Source organism: Chelonia mydas, chromosome 1, assembly GCF_015237465.2.
Source record: "Chelonia mydas isolate rCheMyd1 chromosome 1, rCheMyd1.pri.v2, whole genome shotgun sequence".
NCBI classification, from domain to species: Eukaryota; Metazoa; Chordata; order Testudines; family Cheloniidae; genus Chelonia; species Chelonia mydas.
In genome coordinates this window covers 256,529,198-256,539,717 of record NC_057849.1, presented here as the reverse complement: position 1 = coordinate 256,539,717, position 10,520 = coordinate 256,529,198, and positions in this window count along the sequence as shown.

Below are 10,520 nucleotides of genomic sequence, written 5' to 3'. Positions count from 1 at the left end.
CACCCCCCCAAGATTTGAAAGTATCTTCTTTCCCCATTGGCCCTTTTGGTCAGGTGCCAACCAGGTTATCTGAGCTTCTTAAACCCTTACAGGTAAGGAAGAATTCTTGGCTACCCTTAGCTGTATGGTTATGACAACATTCAAAGTTTTTTCTTAACCAAAGGTGGTTTCATATTTTCATCTAATCTTACCAGGGTTTTTCCCCAAGCCTCACAGTCAAGATGAGGAAGCTAAGCTACATACATTAGATGTCTAAACAGGAAAAGCCCTTCTAACATCTAAACAACGTAGACAGTCTCCAAGCTTGTTTATACTGTTTGAAAAGAAAAATAAAAGGAAGACTGTTTCTATGCAAACTCTTTCAAGATGCATTAGGTTATGTATTAATGAAGCTTACAAGTTGCTTGGTTTACCTATCCCTGAGGGAATTAGGGTACATTCTATCAAAGGCAGCCTCTACAGCATTTTCTAGACACATTCCTTTAACAGAGACATGCAGAGCAGCAGCATGGAGTTCAGTCCATGCTTTTCCTAAACGTTACTCAAGAGACTTGGAATCTAGGTCTGCTGCAAAATTTGGCAAGCAGGTTTACTGTCTTTATTCAGTTAGCACTCCATGGTCCCACCATCCTGGACCACAGTTACTACTTGTTAGTCTATCCCAAGAGTGGGACTATGCAGACAACACTCGAAAAATAATTGAAGGTTACTTCCTATAACCAGAGTTCTCAGAGATGAGCTCTGTACTATTCACACTTCCTGCCCACTCTTTCCCCACTACTTTAGAGTCCGACTTACCATGAGATGTAGGGTCACTGAGGAAGACACTGAGGTGTCAGGAGCACCATACCCCTTCTACACCCTTGCTCTAGAATATTTGATGTTCACTGAGGGGAGGAGCAAGGAAGATGCAGGAGTGATCCAATGGGGACTGCTAGCTAGAATTCTACCATTCGGGATGCTCTGACTGGTGCAGCCTAAGGGTGTTACTATGCAGAGGCCATCTTGAAGAACTCTGGTGATGGGTAAGTAGCCTTCATTTCTCTCTGCTTGTGTGTTCTACTCCTTTGCCCACCCTGTGTCTTGTCTAGTCTATTTAGGCCATGTCTGCACTGTGAGCTAGGGGTGTGATCCACCTGCTTGTGTACTCCTGAGGGAATTCTGCACCAAAATTTTTTTTTAAATCTGCACACTATTTTAAAATTCTTAATCTTTTATTTGTCAACACCACCACAATATAATCACGCCAGGTTCAATTTACTTCAAAATACCTGTCAGCAAGTATGTCTGTAACAACACCGACAATAAAAGATTCAGGAAATGTTTTTTAACAAATAGATTCCTTACTAGGCATATTATAAAAAACTTTGAGAAATAAGTCATTTAAACTACAATACAGAAAATTTCCACACCTGTCAGGAGCAATACAAAGACTTCGGGGAGTCAGGGGGAATGGAGGAACAGAGGGAGAAGGAAGTAATTCCTGGGAAGGAGCCTGGGAGTGAACCTGAAGGATTGTTGGGTGTGGGTTGGTGAAGTATGGAACAGTTTTGTTTTGGTTTTGTGTGTGTGTGTGTGTGTGGGGGGGGATTGTTGGGGAGCCTCTCCCATGCAGACACTGGTTGACCCTCTAGCCTCTCCCATTCTGTCAGGCACATCTTCCCTTGCCCCCATGTGTCCCTGTATGCCCGTCCCCCTGTCTCTCTGCACTCCCACTCAGCCACCCCTCCTCTCCCAGACCCCCTGTGCCCCTGCACCCTGTCTTCCATTCACTTTTGGCTCAATGCTGTCACCCTAGTAGTTCCTGTGCCCCTGCCCCAGCCTGTTCCCCCCACCCCCAATAGCCCTTCCGAACCTCAGTCTGTGACCCCCAGCAGTCCCATGCCCTCCTCTGTCCATCCCCACCCCCATATCTCCTCACCAGGTCCCATGGGCAGGGTGCTGTGAGGAAGGAAGTCACTGCCTCCTCCCTCTCTTTATGGCTGGCCACTCTGGCCCGGAGTTGACTGCCCTTTCTTCTGGTGCCACAGCAGTCCCTGGTGGATGAAAAGTATAATTTCAGCACCTTCCCAGCAGAATCCATTTTCTGTGGAGAAAAAAAATCTGCAGGGGACATGAATTCTGTGCGAGCACAGTGGAGCAGAATTCCCCCAGGAGTAGAGCACATACTCATGCTAGCCCTCATCGAGCTAGCGTAGTGTAAAGAGTAGCCTAGCTGCCAGGTAGCAGCAGCAGAGGCATGGCTTAGCCGTGTCACGTATGTATCTGCCTGAAATCAGTGGGCACGTACTTGGCACAGCTCAGTCATGCCTCCGCTGCTGCTACCACAGCTACGCTGCTATTTATACTCACTCTTCCTTGATGAGCGCTAACAAGTATGTGTACACAAGTAGGGGGATCACACCCCAGCTCACAGGGTAGGCATAGCCTTACTATACACTACTGTTTGTACAGTGCCTGGCACAATGGGGCCCAACTCCTGGTTGGCCCTTAGGCAATTTGGTAACAAACATGAGGGTTATTAAGTCTGTCAGAGCAGGGAGTTAAACAGGTCTCCCAAATCCCAGGCTCTAGCACCTGAGCTCTGAATCATCTTTCCTCCCTTAGAACTCCTTGAGGCTTACAGCAGTTTTTCCTATCTACACAGAGGGCTGGACACTGCTGGCTGAAATCCCCAGCGTAGAACAGGCTGCACGCACGCCACTAGTGTCACAGATGGGATCTGATTTCTGCAGTGCAGTGACCACAAGCAGGAACCTCAAATGCCCATTTTAATTTAAAAAAGCAAAGGTTTATTTTCAATTATATGACAAGATTTCAGTTAACCACAGCCCAGAAAAATCAAATGCTCTCATCTCACAGAGGACACAGAAGTACTTTTGGATGCTAAACATGACGAGCTGCATCACTCCTTTCCCACCCAAGCCACCCTATTCAAATAATTAATATTTTCCTACCTTTTGAACAAAACCTAATTTCACCTGTATTCCCAGAGGGTCACAATTCCTCTTGGAAACCTTCTGTTGGAAACTCTTGGGTCAGGGATAAGGGGGTGAGATCTTCAGCTGATGTGAATTGGCATAGCTCTAGTGGAGTCTGCTGAATATCTAGCCCCTTTTGTTTATTTCCTCTGTAAAGTACTACAGACATTTATGGTAGTATACGCACACACTACACATAGTAATAATGAACCCTACCCTCAAAGTGAGCCCAAAGTCTGAGAAAATAGCCATACAGAACTCCCATGTGACAAGATTTTTTTTTTTTTTTTTTTTTTAAAATACTGCTGGGGTGTGTGACTCTTGAAGTAAAGGCCCTGGCATCCTAACCTTGGCCATGCTTGGTGTTTACTTGCCATTGCCTGTGTGCCTCTGCTACAAACATTCACTCCTTAAATGCAAATCACACTTTAATAATGGAGAGCAGCAGTTCTCACTGCTGTAGCTTAGAGAGCGCTGCATCAAGGAATTTAACATCTCTCTCTGTTGGTAATTCTATGGCCCCTCAACACTGTGTATCTGAGCCCCCCACAGACATCAGTGGATCTATCCCCAAACACCTTTGTGAGGTAGGGAAGTATTATCTCCAGGTTACCGATGGGCACCTAAGGCATTCAGGAGTGAAATGACTTGCCCATGGTCACACGGAGTTTGTAGCAGAGCTAGGAACTGAGTCCAGATGTTCCCAGTCCCATGCCTTACCCCCAAGCTTATCCTTCAAGTGCAACTCTTTTAAAGAACAACCACATCACACACGAGCTAAGCACTTCAGAACAACTTCTCTTCCTTTGCCTCTTTGTTTCATTCTCCATGCTCCCACTAACACATTTATTCTCTTAGCTCTGCCAGGGAGGTCAGCCTTATCCCAAGGGTGGAGTTTCCTGGCACCCACTCTAGGAAAACCAGTGTTGCAGCCTTTTGTTACCCTCACCAACCCACACCCAGATGGCCCAAGGGTCACAGTTCCTTTGGTTACCACCCCACTCCCAGGCATGACAACGGCAGCGATGGGGAGGTGTGCACCCACTGCAAGCACATGGGTGGGAAATCCATTTCATCAGCATCTCCACTCCCTCCACAGTTTAACAGGAACCCTTCTGACTGCTACAGAAGGGGAGTCCTGCTTGTCTGTCACGGATGCTCTATCGACACAGATGTACTTAACCCCCCCTCACTCCCGTCTCCTTTACTAAAAGTCAGATTGTGGTAGAGGCTGCATGTGCTGGAGAGCGGGGTAGCACTACAACTTCAGACTGACTGTGGCCTTGTCCACAGTGACTGTTTCCTTAAAATTCCCCACCATTGTATTATCCCTAGGGTGACTCCACCACTGGCAGTGAAGGGGGGAGCTCTAATGTAGACAAGGCAGCAGAAGTGGTCAGTATTTTTACCACGACATCGCCTCAATCTGGCAAGGTGAGATGACATGGTATTAAAAGCACCAGTAACTTATCTACACTAGTGCACCCTATTGCTACCACTGATGGAGCTACACCAGTGAATGACTAGATGCATTATCACTATCAGAAAAAGTTCAGGACAAACAGCCTGTATGTTCTTTTCAGCCAATCTTTGACCTAGTGACCCATGCTATCACCTTCCTTGGTTCACCTGTTGTATCAAACAACTTTTCTAGGATTACCATCTGTTTGTGGGAGGACAAATTGCTGCGCTGTTTCCATCTTTATGCTATAATGCAGCATCAATGCATGATGACATTGCATAGTGATGTGCCATCACGGTAGCTGAGAGCTCAGCCTGTCATTACACTGCAGCATGATGCTGAGACACCCAGAACAAACTCTGGGCTCTTTAACTGTCCTGTGAGCTGCAGGCCTCCAGGATTGTGCTGTGAATTCTAAGAGACCAGGTGGGTGAGGGAATATCTTTTACTGGACCAACTTCTGTCAGTGAGAAAGACAAGCTTTCAAGCGACACAGACCCGAAGAAGAGCTCCGTGTAACTTTAAAGCTTGTCTCTCTCACCAACAGAAGTTGGTCCAATAAAAGATTTTACCTCACTCATTTTTGTCTCTATTATCCTGGGACCAAACACCTACAACATTGTATACTATGAATTCTAAGGCAGACACACCCTTCCTTCAGCATTTGGAATTCGGGGTCAGCCCATGTGCTCCCTTATACTGGAGTGGGAGGTGGAGAATGTGAGAGCTGCAGCAGAAACATGAACTCTCCAGGGGTGAAAGTAAGTTAAAGAACCTATCAGTACACCAGAGTCCTGAGCAGGAGTACAGTACGCAGGAGTCCTGAGCTACCGCAGGGCTTGGGTGGCGATTTAAAGGGCCCTGGGCTCCCTGCAGCAGCTGGAGCCTTTAAATCACTGCCAGAGCCCTGCCACTGCTACCTGGGGTCCAGCAGAGAGGCTTGGGAGGCGATTTAAAGGATCCAGGGCTCTGCCGCTGCAGGGAGCCCCAGGCCCTTTAAATCGCCAGCCTGGGGAAGCTGGTCCAGTCCAGCATGGCGTACCAGCTCTTTCCGTTACGCCAGACCGGATCGGCTTACTTTCACCTCTGGAACTCTCCCTCCCAAGGAGGGCAGAGGGCTCCACACTGCTGTCTAGCAGCTCTTGCTCTAGGTTCTCAGGATTCAGGAAGTGAAAATATGCTCCCTAGGAGATCCGTAAGCTGTTGAGGCACGAGGGAATCGCAGAACACTCTCCATCGCCCCCTTACCCCACATCCCCCAAAATTGGTTTATCCCCAGTTTAGCCAGTGGGTGTATTCATGCCTAGATTCTGCTCTGGGAGAGGAAGGTATTTGCTCCATTTCTGATTGGAATAGCTCTCATTTCAAAAATGTGGTGGTTAGGGCTAATTGCATCAGCAAAACTTGCCTGGACCTGGGTAAGGACTGTCAGTAATATTTAAGGGAAAAAACCCAGAATATTTCCATACTATGGGGAGCATGTATCTTTGTACTGCCCCTAGAATCCAGTGACAATTAAAAACGTCACTGAGTCTGTTGCAGTACAAGGGAAATATTAACTCATTTATCTATCAAATTATTATTTCTATAGAGCTGATGCAGTGCTTTGGGGTTCTACAGAGAATTCTATCTTGACTTTTATTTTTAAACAAGATGCATGCGCTTGAAATGAAGAAAACAGGATCCAGGGAGGAGGAAGAGGTTTGCTGTAATTGTACTAGGCCTGATTCTGTTCCAATAAGAGCCAATGGCAAAACTTCCACTGACTTCAATGGGGGGCACGATCGGATTCTAAGACTGCAAAACAAAAAGCGTGTCCAGCACAATTAGACAGTTACTTTTGGAAAGATGCAGTATCAGTTTCTCTTCGGTTTGCTGTAATTTCCAGAAAACTAAACTTGCTGTTTTGCTGAAGAGTTTGCATTGGCAAAAGGTGCCTGTAATCCCTGCTCCATCCAGAGCCACCCAGTGCCATCCCAGAAGTTAGAAGAATTTGCCAAGGAGGGGGCATATCTTGTGGGATTCACTGACTCGGGTCTTGTGCCAAAGCTCACTGTAATCAATGCAAAAACTTCCATGGACTTCAATGGGCTTTGAATCAGAATCTCAGTGCACTCTCCCCTTCACACCCTCTGCGGCCCCCCCACACCCAGGCAGTCTTCAGTGGCATCCTGGATGAAATTAAAGCTCCCCACACTGAAGGAACCATCAGAGAAAGCAGAAATACACATGCACATACACACAGTCCCCTCTTGCATCACACCCCTACCAACCTGCAATATGTGCCTGTCTTGAATCTTCAGCATGGGTGAATCAAGCTTAATGCCTTTACCAGAGCTACTACTCTACACCTCAGATCATTAAAATGGAACGCACCTGTTTAAATTAGGGTAAAACCTAATGGACTTCAAATGGAAGTATTCAAATCAAATGCTAAGCATGAAGAGTAACTTCCTTGGCTTGGAACAAGTCAGCTGCGAAAGCTTAAATGTCTGCCTGAGTGAGAAGTCACACCCCAGCAGAGCATGCATTCTGCACTAGATTAGTGGGGAATCTGATGAAATTCATCAGGACCGGTCAAAGAATTTGAGAGTTAAAATCCATAGCAAGTAACTCCTCACATAAGCTTCTAACCTTGCCAGAAATATTCCTGTGCACTGTAACCATGAGACGTGCAGCATGGGCCAGGTGTCCGTTTACTCCTTGAACCTAAACCCAAGCAGCTTGGCTAATGGAGTTTACAAGCTCCACTGGTCGCATCAGAAGAGCTTGTAATTTCCAGGGCAAGTGGCTCAGCCAAAATCTACGAACTCTGGAGGCTGTGCTCCTAGGGCTTGTAACCTCTTTCTACCTGAGCAAGCCAGACAGCAGCCCTTAAAGTGCTGCCATCTGTGACAGTGCAGTCTGAAGACTGGAAACTCTTTTAACCAGAGAGCTTTGACTGATAAACCACATGGGCTCCACTAGAGCAGCTGTACCTCAATTTCTGAACTCTGCCAACTTTTAGGGCATGACTTTCAAGAGCACTTGGCATTGGCCTAACTTTGCTCCCACTGACATCAAACAGGACTTGTGCAATTAGCCCAATGCCAAGCCCTTTTGAAAATTCTACCCTTATAGCCCACTGCTAGTGAGTAAAACATTAAAAACTCTGTGGCAAATAAGCTTAAATAGCTTCTGGCTTGATCAGAAATAGTACGTGGCACTAGACTCATCAAGGACTCTTGGATAAACCAAATCTGAAGTTTCTAGGCCGAGCCATTTCTGAGATACGACATGACAAAGTATTAGAAAAATTTGCAAAAAGCAAAGAACACAGTTTATTTTCAAAGTACCATTGCTAAGAAATGGTTTGTTCAGTTCACTACTATATTTGTCAGAAATATTCTTTACTGCCACAGATCATACTTGCAAAAATTGAAGCACAAAGGCCTTTTGGTTGAAGGAATTTAGAGGAGGTTCCCAAATTGGATGTAAAGTTATGGAAATACTGCCAGCTTTCTAGGATATATACACTAAACACATACTGTGTAGTTATATACACCGACTCTGTACAATTAGTCTATATAGGAACATCTTGATTTTATGAACTCTGATTTTAGAGGATTCTGTTTTATCCAAAATACCTGTGTGTTTCTCAGCCTGAGAGTAGATAGATAGATATATCCACACACACCTGATTTTACAAACTTGCCATTATAGCACAAGTTTACAAAGTTTACACACAAGACTTCAGCTCTAGAAAACAATGAAACACCCCAGACTCATGGCTGTGCCTCTATATCACACCCTCCTTTGTGTGTATTTGCATAAATATATTTATACCACATATACACCTGCCTATTTTATCTCCGTTTCCTCCTTTTAAGTAAATGGCTCAAACTGGCTTCTGTAAATAAAAAAAGTTAAGATTAAAGGGCTTTAAATGTTCACCTTGCCATTAGACTGCTTTGCTTTTAACAGTGTGAGAGATTCCAATTCAAAATTTAGTCTGCACTCATCCCCCTCTATAGAGGCTTTACCTTCAGAGGAAAATTATGAAGTACTCTCTGAGGATTTCCCTCTTTCAGGGTCACATGGCTTCCAGCAAGCTCCGTTAGGGAGCCACTTTCAAAGCTCATTAGTTGAGACACTTGCCTCCAGACGTATGTGCTCGTTGTTTGACATCCATGCCTCAGCGGGTTCAGGATATACACTGAATAGATGCATAATGATTTGCTCCCTTTCATCCTCATGGCACTGGGAAGAACTCTGCTTAGACTCAAATCTCTTTCTGTTCTCTTTAGTCCAAGGGTAGATCTGAGCCCTAGTATACTTTGGAACATAGGAGGATGGTTAGGGATCCCCCTTCCTCCTCCCTCTTATTTGGTGGGATAACAGAACAGATGTAACCAATTGGCAGTCTCCTCCAACTGATGACCAGACTCATGGTGCACACGTGTCATACATATTACATCACTACAACTGAGACTCAAACTGGGATCTTTCCAGGATCCATAGGCAGTGAATCTATCAGGTGTTGGAAATCTTATAGCCCCCACTAATCTAGAGAGACGCAGGGATACAAAGACAAATGTTGCATCTGGTTTCCTCTTAATGATCAGGAGTAAACCCTCTTCATTTGATTTACCAATGAGTGATAAGCTTCATGTCTTCTCTTGCCACCAACCAGAACTTCATAAGAATATTTGGTTTAGAGTTCAGAGACAAGGTGAAGAAAAATCACTAGAACACCTTCCTGAGCCAAGGAAAACAAGAGTAGTGGCACTCAACCTTTCCAGACTACTGGACCCCTTTCTGGAGTCTGATTCATCTTGCGTACCCCAAATTTCACCTCACTTAAAAATGACTTGCTTACGTCTGTATTTTTATGTCTGATTTTGTGTCACAGCCACACTATTACTGACAAATTGCTGACTCTCATTTTTACCATACAACTATCAATTGAAATACAAATATTTACTTACATTTCAGTCTACAGTACATAGAGCAGTATAAACAAGTCATTGTCTGTATGAAATTTTAATTTGTATTGACTTTACTAGTGCTTTTTATGTAGCCTGTTGTAAAACTAGGCAAATATCTGGAGGAGTTGATATACCCCCTGGAAAACCGCTGCATATCCCCAAGGCTACACGTACCCCTAGTTGAGAACAACTGTTCTAGAGAGAGAGAGAGAGAGTCATGCAAGGCTGAGAGGACCAATCTGTGGCAGGGCAGTAGAATGATGTAGGCTCACCTTTGTGACCGACCATGAAGGGAAGGATAGATGAAGGAGTCTTCCACTTGCCTGAAAAACAAACAAAAAACAAAACAAAAAAGTCACACCATTGTCAAATCAGAACTGCCAATTTGTTGCCCCATCTATTGTCCATGTAGTCTGGTACCCATCTTCTAGCACTGAACTATATTTGAAGCTTCATAGGAAAGAGTCCTCTCCTACCCCCGCAGTGCACCTTGTCAAAGTTTTGCATTCTTATATACCATTGATCAGGAAGAAAATTCCTCCTGATCATAGCTGGTGATCAGCTTATGCCCTCAATAATGAAGATTAATAGCTCTTGTTATTATTCTGACCACGGTAGCTCCTGGCACAATTGTATCCATTACATACATCATGTTTTTTGAATTTTGTTAAGCAGGAAGTTCACCTATCTCAACAAAGGAGGTGGAATGCACAGTGACCAGCAATGTAATGTTTGTGAAGTGACACTGCAACACAAAGCAAATGCTCTGCTCCATTAGGACAAAAGCTGGTGGAATGCTAACTATGTGTTATTGTTACAGGCAAAACAGCACCCAAGCCTTCCTTAACTCTTTTCTAAGTGCTTAGATTTACTTCAATAATTCCTTGCAGCAATGAGTTCTATAAGTAAAATGAAAAGAAAAGTATTTCTTTTGTCATGTTCTCTTAGCCTCCTTGTCCCCTCACTTAGTATTGTAGCAGGAAAGTCTTTGAAGGTCAGGCATTTCTTGACAAGCAGGGACATAATTTACATTTTGATAGCACATTTCCAATTGATGGATTCCAAAGCATGCTTCCAACTATTCATAATGCAGGAATCATTACGCCTGGC